Source organism: Bradysia coprophila, unplaced genomic scaffold, assembly GCF_014529535.1.
Source record: "Bradysia coprophila strain Holo2 unplaced genomic scaffold, BU_Bcop_v1 contig_70, whole genome shotgun sequence".
NCBI classification, from domain to species: Eukaryota; Metazoa; Arthropoda; class Insecta; order Diptera; family Sciaridae; genus Bradysia; species Bradysia coprophila.
In genome coordinates, this window is record NW_023503941.1 from 4804055 (window position 1) to 4819880 (window position 15826).

Genomic DNA, 15826 nt, shown 5'->3' on the forward strand with positions numbered 1-15826 from the left:
AAGTATTAATGCAACGTGTTGTAAATCAGTACGATAATCAATTGACTTTGACATTGCTTCGTCGCGTTTTCGATACCATCGATATTTCAGCTGATCGTCAAAAAGTCGATTTTTTTTTTCAATTTGTTAATCGTCCTCCATTATTCATGTTAACTACCGTTCTAGCTAGATGGAATTATTTAAATGAAGACATTATCGATATGGTGGATCGGAAAATATTGAAAGAAATCTCTTCCGATTGTGGTTTGGAAAATTTGAAATTGATCGAAAACTATTTGAACGTAAAACAGCCGCGAAATTTACATGTCTGGCTTGACGCATTTTTCAAAATTTCAGTCGACGAGAAAAACGTTGAATTGATTCATCAAATTTTCATTCATCTCGCTAAACATTTAGTGGCTAGATATAACAAAATCGAACCACAAACACTGGCTAAATACACAACTTTAGTAAATTTTGGCTTGCGTCAACAATTTAACGTAGAATACATGTGCAATGTCTTAATATGTCTGGGCCAACTCGATTATCCGATACCTTTATCAAACGATGACGGAGTGCGACTGCAAAAACAATTCAAAAACTCGTCTACAGACGTCAAAGAGAAGATCCTTCACGCTATCAGTTTCTACCCCAGTTTCTACTCAATGGAGCAAATATTTGAAATTATCGTTCAATTTGTACCAAGTGTATTTTGTCGAGCAATCCATCGAATTCAGTTCGATTATTTGCTGAAAAACAGACAAGGGGAAACGATATCGAAGAATCTGCAATATGAAACATGTCTAACCACTTTTCTAGATCATTCTGTCAAGCACATTCCATCAATAACAGATGAAATCCTTGCTTTTGTTCTCCAGGAATTGGAACATAACAGTCACAGGGACATTCGAATATCGTGCTGTAATTTAGTAATTGAGATAACTGCATCTGATCACATAAAAAATTTACTTGCCATTGAATTGGACAGGTATTGGACAATTCTGCAAAATCTTGAAAGTCTAGAGCTTCTAGCTTACCTATGCTTCAAAGTGAGTTTATACAGAAAGTTTACCGTCAAAGAAATGGAAAATTTCGTCGGCATTACTCAAAACTTCTCGTTGTTTGAAAATACGATGACCAAAACAGCAAAGACGTATTTCGACTATACCAGCAAAGTACTTGAAAGAAATGGCGATTTGAGATGGCTTTCGGAATGGGCTCACCATGATACTGAAGGTATGACCAACTTTTTGAAAGATGTTCAAAACAACTTATCAAACAGTTTTGATTTGGCAATGAAAGTGCATGCGTTCTGCTCGATGTCAGAACACAAATTTCTGAAGGGTTTGATCGAAGAGTCGGATGATTGTTTGTTTCAAGCATTGATGCTACTGTGTAGCGAAAACTCTGTAGACCGAAACCTAGCTATGGACTCGAACATCTACGGAATTATTTACAAGCAAATTGAAAATTCAAGTAATCGAAACTTATTTTTTACAGTTCTTATTGCGAAAGCAAAAATTTATGTACATGACAGAGACTACATTACCGCAAAACGTTTTCTGGAACATTACCTGGCTCAGGATAAAAAGATCACAGAATTTTACAAGCAAATTGAACAGTTGGAAGCAATGATTCGAGTTGACGACACCTCTAACAATTCCAGTATTATCAGAGAGTTTTGCAAAACGTTTGGAATGAACATTTTCACAGACAATGGAGTTCGTGTTAGGAATCTTTGCATGGAAATGGGAAAAGGCTATGACTTGCAGGTAATTCAAAAATTTCCGCCGATAAAATGGGGTCAGGAACTAATTCGTTCGGAGTTGTTGTCTTTATGCCAGAATAAGCTGCATAAAAATTGGTCGGAAAATTCTAACAAAATTTTTAGTGACATGTTCGATTCATTGCTCATGTACCATGACTCATTCCTTTCAGATGATTTTGAAATTCTACCAATTCTCGCACATCAATTAAGGGCATTCGTTTCTTCAACTGAAGATGTTCGCATAGAAGATATACTTGTTTTTATGTTATGTCTACACTCTGAAATCAGTCTAAAGCATTCATCTTTACATGTAAAAACCGTGTGGTTAAGAAAGTATTTCCCATCTGTAACTCTGGACCAAATCAACGAATTTTTTAACAATATTTTCACAACCAATTTACTTCCAATTACTGTTCAAAATCTATCTCTTTTACATTTACTCATAGACTTGTTGTCGAGATCAATGTCTTTCGAGAAGTTTTCCAATCTCATGCAATCGTCCACAGAGAAATTGTTCCGCATCTCGGCTAACCCAATTCATAGCATTGAGTCTTTGAAAACTCTAATCGAAAATGTTCCAATGCAAAATATTAAATCAAAGATTGATTCAATTTTCGAAAATATATTCTTTCCGGCCAAAGAAAATATTCAGCATTATGACGAAATGCACGAAAATGTAAGCCGCTTAACTCAGTCCTTACTGTCCATGGACCTGAAATGGGACGAGTCGAATGTGAAGAAATTTCTGGAACTAATTGAAAGAAAAATGTCTGATGGAATAAAAGATGCGCCTGGTGTCGATATTAAAAAAAAATCTCGGGACATTCTGTGAAATTATGAACACAATTTACAGTCACAAAATTAATGGAGGCCAAACGCTTCTCGATTTCCTTCAACCCATATCGTTTGACAATTGGTTGCCATGTTTAGCAAAGCAAGCAGTGGTGTCTGTTTTCAATAATAGAGACGAAAAAGATGTTCAATCGATCTTAAACGAATTGGTTTCTATCAATGACGATAAAGCCAATTTCGTGAGCGCAGCCTTCGTTTCTTTAATGCATGAAATTAGGGATTTAAACTGGACCGAAAAACAACTGAAATTGTGGGTAAAAGAAGGAAAGGCAAATAGCGCAGAACTGAAAGAGATGATGGAGGTTTTGTGCCAGGGTATTAAACTTCATTGTAAATTTTCACCAAGGAAAACCCAGCTTGCATCTTTTTTGATTCTGCTTGCCGCCCCTGAACAACTAGATGGACGTGTGGCAAAAATCGCGACTGGCGAAGGAAAATCGGTCATTGTGGCAATGTTAGCAGCATATTGGGCTCTGAAAGGAAAACACGTTGACATCGTAACAAGTTCTCCGATTTTGGCTGAAAGGGATGCTAAAGAATTTTCAAAATTCTTTCAATTATTCGGATTAACCTGTTCGGATTTGGGCGAAATACAGGAAGTGAAAGGAACTCCAAAAGCATGTTACAATAAGCATGTACTTTATGGCGATGCATCCAGTTACGAAGGCGACATATTACGCCACGAGTTTGGATTGATGAATACAAGAGGTCAACGAAAATTCGATGTTGTTATCATTGACGAAGTAGACAGCATGCTGATCGACCAAGGAGGGCATTCTACCAGATTAGTTGATAAAATGCCTGCGATGGAACATTTGCAAGCTGTGTTCATTGCTATTCATCAACACTTACAATTTTTCATGCAAAGATTGTTTATGTTTGAAGATCAAACGTTTTTGCTTGAAGCTGCAGATGATCGGGTCAATATTTCCGATTATCTGGACGTTATTGTTCGATTGGTGGCCAACAAATATGAAAATGTTGCTGGTTTGAAATCAGCCATAGAAAAGTTTTGTCAAATTTCCAAACTTGCTGAACTACAAAGTCATGAAGCTAGAGAAGCTATTACTACATTAGTGAATGCTGAGAAGCTGGCGCTACCTGATGGTTTGGCTCCTTTATCGGAACCTATAAGTTCCGATTCGAAAATTATTGACAATTTAATTGCTAACAGATGGTCACTAAATTGTGACAAAGATTGGTTAAAATGTTGCGAAAAGCTATTAGATGTCAAAATCAGAATTATTTCTGTTGATGCAACCGAAGGACTTATCCATCATCCCAGATTCCACGGTGACAATGATTCACAAACCGATTCAGAGATGTATGACCAATCAGTACATTTGATTGAAATCGACTCAAACTTCTACCAACTTCTACGAGTTGAAGACCAAACTAAGTTGATACAAACGAGAGTAAGGGCGGAAGTTGAAAAGATGTTTGCCATTTCCAACAACGACACCACTGAATACGATCATCTGCAAATCCCTCGACATTTGTCACATTTTTACCAGTCAAAATTGAATACTTGGATATTGTCTGCAATCACTGCTCAATGTAACGTACGAGAAAACGTCGATTACCTTATCAAAACGGACGAATTTGGATTCAAAACGATAGTACCAATTGACTATGAGAGTACTGGTGTTATACAGGATGGAACAGTTTGGAGTGACGGTCTCCATCAATTCTTACAAATTAAATGTCAACTGGCTGTTACATCCGAACATTTGGCAACGAATTTCATTTCAAATTTATCCTTTTTCCGACGGTATAAGAAGCACATTTATGGATTGACAGGGACTCTGGGATCGAGCGCCGAGAAACGTCTGCTAATGGAAACGTACAATGTGGATACGGTCAATGTACCCCGATTCAAAGACAAAAAACATATGTACATGACAGACATTGTGACCACATCAACCAACAATTGGCTGTCGGCAATTACAACTTCTGTATTGTGTCACATAAAACAGAATCGATCGATTTTGTTGATCTGCAAATCGATTAGCGATGTGGACAAAGTGGATGTGTATCTGAAAAAATATGTAACCAAAATGGGTGGCTTTATTCAAAAAATCGATCGATATACGCGAAGTGATAATGAGGAAGAAACGTCGGCAATACTAAAAAAGATGGAACCAAGAACTGTAATAATAGCTACTAACCTGGCTGGTCGTGGAACAGACATAAAACTTACAAAGGAAGTGATACAAAGTGGCGGACTGTATGTATGCATTACATTTCTACCCACAAATTTAAGGGTCGAACATCAGGCAGCGGGTAGAGCTTCGCGTCAAGGACAGCCGGGTACAAGTCAACTTATAATCAATGCAGAGGTAGATGGTCTATATGAAAATGTCAAGTCTTTGAGCCCACAAGAATTCCGACATTGCAGAGATATGGTAGAAACGAAACGGGTCGACAAAATTATGCGACAAATCGTACCTGAACTTTTGATCGACGAGAGTAATTTCAATGAATATTGCAATGTAAGGCAATCTTTGGGTCGTAAAAAACGATCATTGGATGCAATAGACGAAAGATGGGGCATTCAGTTCGACCTTTCAAAGACCAATAAATCAAATGCAATGGATTTTCACAGTTTTTTCGAAAAAATTAAGAAAGATGTGGATTCCGGAGACGAGATACAAAATCCGTATCATCATATTTTGAAAGGAAATGACTACAACTTCAACAACAAATACAATGACGCTCAAACAAGTTTCGACTCAGCTATCGCTTTGGATAAAACTCATGCTTCAAATGCGTATTATTACAAAGCTTTCTCGATAATACAAAACTTCCAAAGCGGCTATAAAAAACAAGCTGAAGACAGTTTAAGAGAAGCGTTCAAATTAATTCAAAATGTCAATATTTCTTCCCTACTTGTGTGCCATACCATGGGATCGAAAAGTGGCACCAATAACATTACTCTCGAAGAAAACAAAATTGTGCAATCAAACGAACAAGACTCTGACTTTTCCAAGCAGATTGTGAACAAAATTAGTATTTTACAGGTGCAACTAAAGAGCATACAAAATTCACTGGAAAATCTTTACAAATACAAAGAAGTTGAAGCTGAAATGGTTGGTGTCGACACATATTTTGAACAAAACGGTATCACTGCCCCACAGAATGAAGTAGAGGATTATCGAGAGATGGGATTGTGTGGGTTCATTAATGTAGTAAACCGTCCGCCTCCTTGGTATGCTCTTCTAGTTGTTTTTCTGGTTGGATTGGTAGAAGCAGTAGTTGGAGCGACTGTCGCAATTTTTTCGTCTGGGGCATTCGGAATGGGAATGATTATAGATGGAATTCAGACCTGTTTTAATGGAATCATAGCAGCCGTCAAAGGTGAATACATTTCGCTAGGTGATTTTTTCAAAGAAAAAGGAATTTCTATGGCAATATCGTTAGCTGTAGCTGTAGCGGGAGCAGTCGTATCTTACGTTGCTTCTTTTGTTAGCAATTTGTTCAAAAATGTCGTACCAAGTTTCATTACGAAGGTCAAACAATTGACGAGCCTGGCTTACAGTAAACTTAAATCTGTGTTGGATTCAGTTAAAAGTTTTGCGTCAACTTCTTTGTCAAAAATTCAGGATTTTGCTATTAAGCATTCCTTTCAATGGATGAAATCACTGGGATCAAAACTTAATGACGCGTGGAATACTCTGAAAAGTTTTCGTTCGAATATACGTTCTTGGATTCAACAAAATTGGCAGAGTATATCGAACAAACTACCAGCTAGAAACGTTTTATCGGAAGCAACAAAGACCAAACTTAAGTTAGGAGCGAAATTGATAGGAGAGGGAATCTTGAGAACAGGAATTAAGTTCGGGCTCGATCACTTGCTGGACGAGTTCTTAAAACCTATTATGAATGCTATACAAGAACAAATTTTGCATTCAGTTACAAACCAAGTTCAGTCTCTCATCGACAAAGACGAAAACTCCAAATTATTGATGAAATATTTTCCAAGCAACGAAAGCTCTGTAGCTGAGTATCTGCACACCATTTGCAGATTATGCGTAAAAGCAGTAAAGGATGAATTCGATAACAAACACTCAGAAGCAGCCGAATCTACGCTCAAAGTGCTTGAAGAATTTTCATCAGAGGTTCAAAAGATAATGAAAGACGAAAACAACAAATGGGGACACCGGAATGTAATCTCTACCATTGCGAATTCAGTCAGTAAAATAGTTGTTGAATGCACCAAGTTTGGTATGGTAATCGAAGGAATACGAAAATTCATTCCATCAGCCTACGATAGATTCAACCGAAACATTGAAGAAGAGTTTGCGAATAAAAACAGAGCCGGTACAGAGTCTACTGAAATAAACGTCGAGTTGGCGTTCAGAAATGCAAAAAAACTTATCGTGGACAAAATGAGTCACTATATTTCCGAGAGCATAGCACGAATGATCGAAAAGGAAATAGTCAAGCCGAAACTGACAATTGGAGTTTCTAGCTTGACAAAGAAACTTAATCCACTAAATCAAGGGAATATTCTGAAAGAAATTAATAACGGCGATGGAAGCGATACCAAGTCATTGTTTCATCTTTTCCAGGGAAAAATTTTCAGGTCCGACAATAATCTACCACCTGTTCTAACCAGTTCTCCTTTAGATACAGAAGAAAGCGATATAAAACAAGTATCAGCTGAGCTAGGGCGACCTATTTCAGTTTTCCAGGTAGAACAACCAACAGGTGACATTTGTTTGGTCTCTCATTACGGAATGTTTCATTCAAAAGGAAATGACCATCTTCCAATTAATATAGTTCGTCGTCATACCACCGCAGGGAACTTTTACGATCCAATCATTAGGAACTCAGCAGATAGCTTTGAAATTGTGTCTTTTCGATCCTTAGATGCATCAATTTCAAATAGAGACAACCTTTTTAGTTCTATAGCTATTCAGTCGACAACTAAGAGATTGGGGAGTTTACAAGTTACAAATATTCTAAATTGATGAAAAGGTATAACAACGTCGCCTTATAAATCTGAACTTAATACATTTGTATATCATAGTCATTACATAGACGTATAAACCTCTGATATTATAAGTTTTGACGTATAACGTTACCACTTAAATGTCAATTTTTGACCTACACATTCTTAAAATAATATAAAAAAAATTGGGACTATGCAACATATTTACAGCAACTTTTTGACTTTTACCCTTAACTGCAATCAACGACCCCCAAAGTTAGATATTTGGAATCCATACGAGTTTATACAAACTGTATGTGTCAGCGGGGAACATTTTGACATTTTCTCAACATGCGAATTCGATTAAAATTTTTGATGAAAGGCGAATGTAAAATATAGTATATTACTATACAAGGGAAGGAATTTGATATTTCGTATCCAGATGAGTAAAAGTGTCCGAAAGCTTTAGCCCGAGGTATTTTTACTCATTGTGATACAAAATATCAAATTATTTCCCGAGTGTACTATGACGTTTTCCTTTATGAAGGATCGAAAGACTTTTCCCTAGGGACGGAAAGTCCATTTTCCCTCCCTAGTAAGAGAAAATTATTTTTGTAATTAAAACTAGAAAAATATCAATTATAATAAATTTAATAATTTATCCCTTTAAATGGACATAAACTCATTGCACTTAAGGCTCGGAACAGCCAACCTGAAACCTGAAACCTGAGCTTAACCTGATTTTGTAAAATTTGATCTGACCTGAACCTATTTCAACTTGACCTGACGAGATAAAAAACCTTACACGACCTGATCTGACCTGACTAAAAATAATTGCGTAATTGGATGCAAAACTAATGAACTGACGGCTAAAATCCACAAAATCCACTGATTAATAAAATCAGTGATTACTGCAACTGAAATAATTCAGATCGTCAAGTCAGGGAAAAATCAGGTGAGGTTTCACCTGACCTGTTCCGAGGCTAATTTGTACTTATGTATTTTGAAACGGGTAGAGTTAGTTAATGTTAAGTTACCTAACTACTAAAGTTAGGTTCCACAACTTAATTTACCAACCAATAAATGAATGAAGTCATAGATTATAAAACCTATTACCTCAATACCAAGTTAATCAATTGTTTAATCAACTAATTTAAGTTTAACTCTAATGAATAATAATAATAATAATGAATATGTGAGCAGTTTTCATAGTACGGGCGAAATGTGATGTTTAGTGCAGTTATGAAATGGTTGCTCATGCAAACAAACTTAAAAGAATAAATTAATGACATTGAGTGCAAAGCGTCTTATTAGGCACTAGATCAGCGCCATCTCTATCATTTCTCTGTTTCGAAGCCAGGTTGTACCGAGATGTGAGTAGATGTAACATTGTAAGACACAATAAATAAAAATGCGAATTTTGAGAGTGTTTTTATTGTTGTATCTTTTGACATTATCTTTAAATTAAACTGGAAGAAGAAATCCGAGGATGTTCCAAAAAAAAATTAATGAAATGTTGTTAGTGCAAGGGATTCAATAAATGCTAAATTTAAAAAAAATAGAAATTCCGAAAAATAAAGAGAAAAACAATAAAATTACGAAAGCCGGTGGTGACATATAGTCATTAATTGAAATTAATCCATCTAATGGTCAGGAAACGAATTTTTCGTCTTCAAAGAAAGCAAAGAATGCTTTGTAAAATAATGGCTGAGACGACAATCACAGAGTTTGTTTCACCAACCAAGGCAAAAAAGGAGAAAATAACAGCAGAAGGGGAACGGGAGAAGATTGTTCACGAGAAACCAACGAAAAAGAGAAAAAATTCGGTGACTGCAGACGAGAACGATGATATGGAAGTGGAGCCCTTGATAACCGATAAAATTGAAAAAACAAAAACAAAGACGTTTAAAGGTGAACAGGATCAAAAGGCGGAGGGATGCCAGTACCGAGAAACAACACTCTTATGGAGCGGAAACTGATGACGAGACAGTAGATTAAACTATTAACGGTAAGTTTAAATTATTCCAACAACATCAAATACTTATTGTCGTTCTTTATCCAGACAGACAAATCAAACAGTTTCCGATTTTGTTCGTAACCTACCAATGAACCCGAAGCTGAGATGCTCCAGAAGTTGTTTGCAAAATTTGGAAAGTCAAGAGCATTCGATTCCGACCTCGCAATGGTTCCAAGTTCTTCAAATCGCAGTCAAAGGTCACATCACCCAATGTCATTACTTTGCGGATTTTGAATGTAAGAGAGATGCTTAGGCTAGCTTAGTGTTGAATGGAAGAGAAGATCAAGGACCACGTGCCCATAGTTAGGAAGCGCGAACAGTTTTTGTGAGAAACCTAAAGTGCTGTAAGTATGTACTGGTCATTAATGTTGTACATAAGAACAGAATAACATTCATATTAAGTCATTCTTCATTCCGTTTTGACATTGATGAATGTTGCTACTCTCACAACATCAATGACTAACACTAAATTTTCTTTCCAAGGGTGGTTTACGATCAGAATTTACACAACCTGTTTTCTTGCTGTGGTGAAATTGAATACGGCTGGACGATGCAATCTGATAACATTTCAATACATTATTTGATGTACAATTGTTTTCTGTGTGACTAATCCCACTATAATCGTGCAACTGAAACAAGTGTTTTTTTTTTGCATTATCTAGTTTATAGGTCAAAATTTATTTATTTTCTCCTTTACTTTGCGTAAGCTGAATTGTTATCTGAATTTGTTTAGGTCGCACAGTGTTCCAAAACGTTACTGCCACATTCATAAATCTATTTTTGACATCAATACGTCACTTTGCGACCCCTTTATGTACCGAATTACCCTACAGTAACAGTAGACTTTCGAAAAACCAAGAAAAGATTTTCTTGGTTTTTTGGGTTTTGGAGCCCATTTTCCCCGTGAGGGGTTTGTAAATTTTCCTTGTTAAATATAAAAATCTTAAGGACGTCGCAACTTGCATTGAGACACCTCAAGCACACTTCTTATGGTATTTTCTATGTTCCCCTGCCTATCGCCTTCACTTACTACTGCAGAAATGTTAGAGACAACGATTTTATTTCATGAGGCTTTTTTGAATTTTTTTGGTTATTGATGAAAATGTGGAATAAGAGATCTGTTTTACAGCGATTGGTGAGCAGGTAGGTTCGGGAACATAGAAAATACCATAAGGAGTATGCTTGAGGTGTCTCAATGCACGTTGCAACGTCCTTAGGATTTTTATATTTAACAAGGAAAATTTACAAACCCCTCACGGGGAAAATGGGCCCCAAAACCCAAAAAACCAACAAAATTTTTTCTTGGTTTTTCGAAAGTCTACTGTTACTGTAGGGTAATTCGGTACATAAAGGGGTCGCAAAGTGACGTACTGATGTCAAAAATATATTTATGAATGTGGCAGTAACGTTCTGGAACACTGTGGGTCGGTTAATGTAAATTTTGTGTTTATTGGAACGAAATATGAAAATGAAGCACTCAAATTAAGAAGAAATTTAATTAAAAAAAAAATGATTTACTGTTTGTTCAAAAATGAAATGCACAGTTTTTAGTATTTCGAGACAGTTGAAAATTTCAATCTGTCAGATAGTAAAGGATGCGTTTAATTAACCGGCGCATTAACAGATTTGAAATTTGAATGGTTTTTTCCACAGCTACAGATTTTTGCATGTTAAGTTTCTTACATTTTTTGCAAATAGCATTTTAATAGTAGGAAACTTAGATTTCGTAGGAAGAATTTGCGAACGGAAAAATGTAAATTTATTTTTAGTCTGAGTATTTTTCTACATCTATAATTTCTCTTAGATTGTGTCTTTATTCAACGAAATCGATGGTGTTGTACAGCGGCTAACTGTTAAAACCCAGCCACTATTGAGAATTTTAAATAAATCCAAACAATCCAATCCACAATACATTCCATATCTTTTAACAGTTGTCAAAAATACTATAGCTGCATATATTAGCGACTCTTTTTCAAATACCGAATAAATTTGCTTCAAGTCAAGTTCAATTTTTGCATTGATCAACTAGTTTTGGTGATCTTTCTAGTAATTATTACGCACTACATGGGAATCATAGAGTTGAATTAACCTATACTTAACACACATTTAATAGTTGCTTTTGTTATATATTCAATGCACAAAACCTATTCTACAAAACCAGTCCACTGAGCCAACATACATGTTCTATTGAAATTTCAATTGTCAAAATAATATCGAAGCCATTGATTTTTGATGACGAGAAGGTACATTCATCTCTCAGAAATTTTACTTTTTCATTTCTTTTATTGTTTTGTTTATTTTTTTGTGTTTTTACGAAATCCTTTTCATTATTCATGATAACTCAAAAGTAAATACAAAAACATAAAAAGTAATGAAAAAGTAAAATTTCTGCGAGATGAATGTTCCTTCTCGGCATCATAAATCAATGGCTTCGATGTCATTTTGACAATTGCCATTTCAATAGAAATGTATGTTGGCCGAATGAACTGGTTTTGTTGAATAAGTTTTGTGCATTGAATAACAAAAGCAACTATTAAATGTGTGCAAAGTAGAATTTAATTCAACTCTATTCCCATGTAGTGCGTAATAATTACTAGAATGATCACTGAAACTAATTGATAAATGCAAAAATTGATCTATTCGCCTAGTCGGTTGGACTGTAGAGGAGCCACATTTTTTTTATAGTACAGTGTCAGTTGAAAGTTTGGAAACATAGGAGAACTAATAAATAAAAGAACAATAGACATGAAGACAAAAGAACAATAAAAATTTCATCGTACATGCTTCTATTGTTCTATTGTTGTCATGTATATAATTCTTTTGTTTGTCATTTTCATTACATGTTTCCAAGCTTTTTAGGCACACTGTACTTCATTCTCACTGTACTATTTTCTTGTGTAACAACTTCACATAGGTTCATTCCCATGAAAGTTCACAGCATTGAAGTTTGTTCACGAAAAAATAGAATCAGTGACACATGACAAAATGTACTAAAATGTAATAGTTTAAAAGAAAAATTTATTACATTTTAGTATTAGTTTCAAAACAACCTTTTCCTATACTTGAAGTAAATTTTTTTTATTTAAAATTCTCAATAGTGGCTGGATTTTAAGAATTAGCAACTGTAATACTCAAATCTGTAGAAAGACCGTCTGCTTCATCCATTTAGCAAATTTTTTACAAGAAATTTTATCAACACTTGAAATGATGATATTGGATGCAAAAATATGTAGCTGTGGAAAAAATCATTCAAATTTCAAATCTTGTAATGCGTCGGGTAATTAAACGCATCCTTTACTATCTGACAGATTGCAATTTTGAAATGTCTCGAAATACTAAAAACTGTGCATTTCATTTTTGAACAAACAGTAAAGCTCGAGCGAAAATTGTTTTTAGCAAAAAATAAATTGCTAACAATTGGTCGGCAGTCTAGTTTGTAAGATTTAGAATTAAGGAATTGTAAAATTAAAATTCAAAAAATAAACCAAACCAATCTGATCAATCGACTTTTTCTTGTTCTCTTCGAGCGGCAAATGTCGAAAAATGCTGTGTACACTATGTGAACATTGTGACGACGATTACTGAAAGTGTATGATAAACATTAGATGTCTGTAGACCCGATAACTTGAATAATCGAGTATTCCCATCAAGTGCAGAGAGACTTCAGAAACTTCAAATGGGTTGGGACATTTAGATTTGATGCCATTTTCAATCGTACTTTCGTCATTTTTTGAAAATGGCATCAAATCTAAATGTCCCAACCCAAAGATTTGAAGTTTCTGAAGTCTCTCTGCACTTGATTGGAATACTCGATTATTCAAGTTGTTGAGAACGCAGCCTGATTATCGTCCTAACTATTGCCAATTGCCAAGTTTTATTATTTTTTTGACGTTTTATTGACATCCGTGATGGTCCATTCCATTCATATCGTTTTTTTACAATGGACGTTGTTACAAGTCTAAATTGATCGAAATTTATTTACGTAATCCGTCCGAATAATTTACGCGAGAAATTAACTAGGTCCCACCTTTTGGGCGGGTCAGCTCCCTTGACTGGCAATTTTTTCAATATATTTTTGACCAATTTCATTGTTGAACTTCCGAAGCATCACTGATACAACTGCCTACATTTAATGTATCGATTACTCTAAACATGACAACGAAATTTGACAGAAAAAGTTCTTCAAATAAACCTTCGAAGACCGAATGATCTTTGAGTTTTCATTTTTAGACCCGTACGAAGTACTGGAGTCTTATAGGTTTACGCATACGTTTGTAACACGTCGAATTGGACTACCTGAGTAAGGGGAAACCGATTGTGGTTGTCTAGAGATGCCAAATCCGCGAAAAAAAATCCGTCTGTCTGTCCGTCTGTCCGTCTGTCCGTCTGTCTGTCTGCACGATAACTTGAGTAAAACGCATCCGATTTTGAAAATTCTTTTTTTTTCCCGTTTGGTAATGTCAAAAGACAGGCTAAGTTCGAAGATGAGTGATTTTGGATCGACCCCTCCCGAGCTGTGGCCCAATAAGTGCTTTACGGTTTTTCGAAGATATCTCCGGACATTTAAACGTTACACTTGTAACTGATACGTCAAATAAAAGGTATTTACAATACCGATCGACAAAAAAAAAGTTTATGGAAATCGGATGTCCGACTCGTGAGTTAGACCCCTTGGTGTGAAACAGGCACAGGGCGGGAAACAGTTTTTGCTTGTAGGTCGGACAAATTTGAACATATTTCGTCTGTTTTCACTTTATTAGATAGGTATTGACCGTACCAATCAGGAATAAAAAGTTCATGTTCTCCGGAGCGTGAGCTAGGTCTCTTGAAGTGAGCTCTTATCTGGCTACTCGGAAGTACAGTGAACGTGGTGTATTTTGAGAATATCTCGAGTAAATTTTGACCGAATTTCATGAATTTTTTTTTGTTTGAAAGGTATTAACGAATGTAAAGCGTCGGTACTATTTCCAGTCTCCTAACAAAATGGCTGCCGGCGGCCATATTGGATTTTAGTAAAAACGATATAAAGTGGGAAAATTTGTACTTAGATAGTTTCTGTTAACATGGAAATAATTAGTTATGTGTGTGGGGTTTCAGGGATTCCATATATGGACATCTATATATATACCTATATACAGCTATATTGAGCTATATACAGGCATATAGAGCTATATAATAGCATATATTTATCTGTGAAATGTTTATTTATAGTGAAATATAGTTAAATATAGCGGTATATAGCTGTTTAAATAGGAATTTATGAAATTTGTCTTCGTACGGGGCTGTCTATATTGCCTCCGGCAATTTAGTTGTATATGATAACAAGGCAAAGAGTGGATAATGTAAGTGATTTAAAAGGAAGAATAGTTTTTCAGCAGAGAAGAAAATGAAGTAAGAGAAATGAAGAGTTTCACATTAAAGGCTCTTGATACGAATAGGTGTTTCGTACGGGTCGGCGTTAGCTATGTTTCTTATAAATTTGCAGCAAGATTTTCAATCAACCACAAATCGTAAATGAAATGCGACTCGTGTGAATTACGGCAAACTTCCCACTCGTATGAGTTATCTATTATTCTGTTTGATTGCCATTTTGTCATATTTAATCAGAGTAGATGCGAAGTTTTACAAATGTGGAACGATGAGAGGACTCTTTCACTTTGGTAAAAAATAAAAAAAAAACCGATGGATGTTCTTCTCTTACAGTTTTGTACAAAAAGGAAGTCCTCCGGTATTTTACAAAACCGTCACTCGTGAATAAAATGTGGATGGTAATAAACGACCGATAAATTAATTTTTTTTTTTTCGTTTCTTCACTTTTGTCGATTCAGAAAACGACAAAAGTAAAGGAATTGACAAAATGTCTTTAAGTTACATTTCGTAGAAGGATGAATTGCCCTAGGAACGAACAAAACGTCTTTAAGTTACATTTTGTAAAAGGATGAATTCGCTACGAACGACCGCCTTTGCTTCATATTTCCAAAATCGACAAAGTGTGAAGGAAAGACATTTTTTTTACTTTTTACTGATTTACTGAAGAGGTGCCAGCGACATGTACCACATTTCTATCGGTATTTTATTATTTTTTATCGGTAAAATTGAATTTTTCTATTGGTCGAATATAATATCCCATAAAATTATTACGACTCGTGAGAATTAAGGCCCTCGCTTCGCTCTGGCCGCAAACTTCACACTCGTATGGGAGTTCTAACATATTTTGTTTGATTGTTGGAATAATGAATTTAAAAAAAATATTCAGAAATTTGTTGAGAATGACTTA

At 35.4% G+C, this 15826-nt stretch overlaps 1 long non-coding RNA gene across 1 annotated transcript; it reads left to right on the forward strand.

Annotated features, from left to right (window-relative positions):
• The first annotated feature begins 8230 nt into the window (after positions 1–8230).
• Positions 8231–10349, forward strand: LOC119083854. The gene is made up of 3 exons (XR_005088958.1): positions 8231–9540; positions 9595–9893; positions 10033–10349. It is a non-coding gene; the product is annotated as an uncharacterized LOC119083854 (long non-coding RNA).
• The last annotated feature ends 5477 nt before the right edge of the window (positions 10350–15826 follow it).